Raw genomic sequence first — 4,485 nt, 5'->3', positions numbered from 1 at the left:
AATATGTTTGTTATTGACACAATATTGAATGTATTTCTATAGCACTAAATATGTTTGTTATTGACACAATATTGAATGTATTTCTACAGCACCAAATATGTTTGTTATTGACACAATATTGAATGTATTTCTATAGCGCCAAATCCCAGCAGAGGTTATGTGGAACCACTAAAGAGAACTAATCCCCACACAAGCGAGCACTTGAAAAAGGCGCCTACCTCTGACAGAACTATATCATTTCCACAAGTACTCTCCTATCGCTTTTGGCTTCTGTGGTTATCACCACACTTCCTGTCGCGGCGCGTAAAAAAGTAAAAATTCAACTCCGACATCTGAGGCGTGTTTTTTTTCACACGCTCGGAGGTTGCGTGACAATGCGATCATGATGGTTGTGTTATTATCGTTGCGTTATTGTGCGTCCAACATGGCGACTCGTGTCGCGGCATGATGGATGGTGGCGGGCTAATTATTAGTACACTTAAAGGGACGCTGTTCTTTCCAGACGTGGCCCAGCTGCCCGGGCTAAACGCGCAGCCATCAGTCTGCGACTATATCGCTCCATCTTGATGTACGAGCGCCGCGCTACAAATTAAATGCACGCCGACCTTCTTGGGAAGGGGGTGTGCTGCACTCAACAGGACGCCATTTGGACTAATTCCTTGCGCCCGGGGTTGGTACAATAGGCCACTATACCACATGGTGTAATTACTTTGTGTACACACATCTGGAATCAAGCTCCCAGGGGAAGCTCATGCGTCTGAAAAAGGAAGAAAAGAAAAGGAGAGGGAAAAAAAAAGAGGCCAACTGTTTTTTGGGTGAAACAAGGGAAAGGAAGGCACTGAAGCACACGTCACACCTGAAGTCTGCTTCCTTTGACGAGTGGGCGCGCTCAGCCGTGGCACACACCTCAGTTAGTGCTGCAAGGCCATTGTTCCCCTCGCCGGTTATTTATGAAAACGACAAATGTCCATTAGAAAAAAAAGTACAGTCGACTCAAAGTAATCCACAAAGTCAAATGCACTTGCTTAAACTGGATGTAGTTAGTCACTTCTCCTTCCCGCCTGTCATTGATGATGATCACCACTTTGCTTAATATAAAGGGAAATGGAAGGACTCAAAGTAATCCACAAAGTCAAACGCACATGCTTAAAATGGATGTAGTAAGTCAATTCTTCTTCCCGCCAGTTGTTGACGATGATCACCACTTTGCTTAATATAAAGGGAAATGGAAAAACTCAAAGTAATCCACAAAGTCAAACGAACACTTTTAAAATGGATGTAGTTAGTCAATTCTTCTTCCCGCCAGTCGTTGACGATGATCACCACCTTGCTTAATATAAAGGGAAATGGAAAAACTCAAAGTAATCCACAAAGTCAAACGAACACTTTTAAAATGGATGTAGTTAGTCAATTTTTCTTCCCACCAGCCATTGATGATGATCACCACTTTGCTTGATACAAAGGTAAGTGGAAGGACTCAAAGTAATCCACAAACGCACACGCTTATAATGAATATAGTTAGTCAATTCTTCTTCCCGCCAGTCATTGACGATGATCACCAATTTGCCTAACATAAAGGGAAATGGAAAAACTCTAAGTAATCCACAAAGTCAAACAAACACTTTTTAAATGGATGTAGTTAGTCTATTCTTCCAGCCAGTCATTGATGATGATCACCACCGTGCTTAATTCAAAGGTAAATGGAAGGACTCAAAGTAATCCACAAACGCACACACTTAAAATGGATGTAGTTAGTCAAATCTTCTTCCCGCCAGTCGTTGATGATGATCACCATTTCGCTTTATATAAAGGTAAATGGAAAGACTCAAAGTAATCCACAGTCAAATGCACATGCTGAAAATGGATGAAGTTACTCACTTCTCCTTCCTGCCAGTCATTGATGATGATCACCCCTTTGCTTAATATAAAGGTAAATGGAAAGACTCAACGTAGTCCTCAAAGTCAAACGCACACGCTTAAAATGGATGTAGTTAGTCAATTCTTCTTCCTGCCAGTCATTGATTATGATCACCACCTTGCTTAATACAAAGGTAAATGAAAAGACTCAAAGTAATCCACAAACGCACACGCTTATAATGGATGTAGTTAGTCAATTCTTCTTCCCGCCAGTCGTTGATGATGATCACCCCTTTGCTTAATACAAAGATAAATGGAAAGACTCAAAATAATCCACAAAGTCAAATGCACACGCTTAAAATGGATGTAGTTAGTCAATTCTTCTTCCCACCAGTCATTGATGATGATCACCACTTTTCTTAATGTAAAGGTAAATAGAAAGACTCAAGGTAATCCACAAAGTCAAACGCACATGCTAAAAATGGATGTTGTTAGTCAATTCTTCTTCCCGCTAGTCATTGATGATGATCACCACTTTGCATAATATAAAGGGGAATGGAAAGAATCAAAATAATCGACTAAGTTAAAACCAACAGTTCATCCAAGTGTCATTTGATTTTTGCAATTGATCCTACCGCCACTTATTAATTATAACCCTCATTTGCCTAAAAAGGACTCCAAATAACCCACAGTAGGCTTGTCCATTCACACTCCCTACATACTGTACACATCATTTGATTGATGTCTTTGCTCCTACTACAAGTTAATGATGATAACTACCACATTGCCCAGTGAAGATAAATACAAATATTTAAAATCTACGGTAGGCTTGTTCATGCACACTCCCTACAAACGTGTCATTTGATGTATGTAATTTATCCTACCACCACTTATTAATGAAAATTCCCATTTTGCGTAATATTGATAAATAGAAACATCCAAAGTAATCCACAAAGTCAGAACCCACAGTAGGCTTGCTCATGCTCTTGCACACACACTTCATATATGTCATTTGACTTATGTAAATGCTCTTTCCACCAGTTATTATTGATAACTGGTGCCTTCATTAATGGTGCCTTCACAGATGTGTAAGATACCCATGCCTTGGGCACTAATACACCCCCATACCATCACAGATGCTGGCTTTTCAACTTTGCGCATAGAACATTCCGGATGGTTCTTTTCCTCTTTGTTCCGGAGGACACGACGACCACAGTTTCCAAACGGAACACTTTTTCCACTATATTAGCATTTCTGGGTGTTGTTGATAAATGGCTTTGGCTTTGCATAGTAGAGTTTTAAATTGCACTTACAAATGTAACGACGAACGGTTGTTACTCACAGTGGTTTTCTGAAGTGTTACTGAGCCCATGTGGTTATATTCTTCACACACTGATGTCAGTTTTTGATGCAGTACCACCAGAGATCGAAGGTCACAGGCATTCAATGTTGGTATTCAGCCTTGCTTCTTATGTGCAATGATTTCTCCAGATTTTCTGAAGGGTGATGATATTACGGACCATTGATGGTGAAATCCCTAAATTCCTTGCAATAGCTGGTTGAGAAATGCTCTTCTTAAACAATTTGCTCACGCATTTCTTGACAAAGTGGTGACCCTTGCTCCATCCTTGTTTGTGAATGACTGAGCATTTCATGGAAGCTGCTTTCATACCCAATCGTGGCACCCACCTGTTCCCAATTAGCCTCTTCACCTGTGGGATGTTCCAAATAAGTGTTTGATGAGCAATTCCTCAACTTTCTCAGTCTTTTTGCCACCTGTGCCAGCTTTTTTGAAACATGTTGCATGCATCAAATTCCAAATGACCTAATATTTGCAAAAAATAACAAGGTTTTCCAGTTCCAACATTAAATATCTTGTCTTTGCAGTCTATTCAATTGAATATAAGTTGAAAAGGATTAGCAAATCCTTGTATTCTGTTTTGATTTACCGTTTACAAAACCTGCCAACTTCACTGGTTTTGGGTTTTGTAGATATCAAAACCCACAGCTCTGCTCGTCCTTGCACATGCACACACACTTCATACGTGTCATTGGATTTATGCAATTGCTCCTACCATGTAATGTTAATAACTGCCACTTTTCTTGACTCTTTATGAATGAAAACATTCAAAATAATCCCCAAAGTCAAACCCCACTGACTGTACGCTCAAGCACACTCTGTACTTGTGTCACAGAATAATGAATGCTATCACTCCTCTCACCTCTAATGATAACCACCCCCTTGCTACATAGAAACAAATAGACTCAAAATAATCTACGCATGCACACGAGAAATGTAGACAAGTCACTTTATTCAGGCGGTCGCAGGTTATTGATAAATCTCGTCTTGCACGAGCAGGAATAAAAATGAAAGAGGCTTCTACCACCAGTTGCGTAATAGACACAAATAGAATGACTGGAAATAATCTACAAAGTCAAAGAATTGGAAGCAACACATCGCCAGCATATGTTTGACCACGGCGAAAGCTGAGTTTGCATAAAGTTGGCAGTTATCAGTCCCCATACCAAGCACGCTTTGGAGGGCGGGACCAGCAATTTAGGGGTCCGTCCCAGAGCTGGCAGCATCTGGAGTTCATAGCCCGCACCACAGAAAGAAGTACACTGATG

Source organism: Nerophis ophidion, linkage group LG19, assembly GCF_033978795.1.
Source record: "Nerophis ophidion isolate RoL-2023_Sa linkage group LG19, RoL_Noph_v1.0, whole genome shotgun sequence".
Lineage (NCBI taxonomy): Eukaryota > Metazoa > Chordata > Actinopteri > Syngnathiformes > Syngnathidae > Nerophis > Nerophis ophidion.
This window is presented reverse-complemented; position numbering follows the sequence as displayed.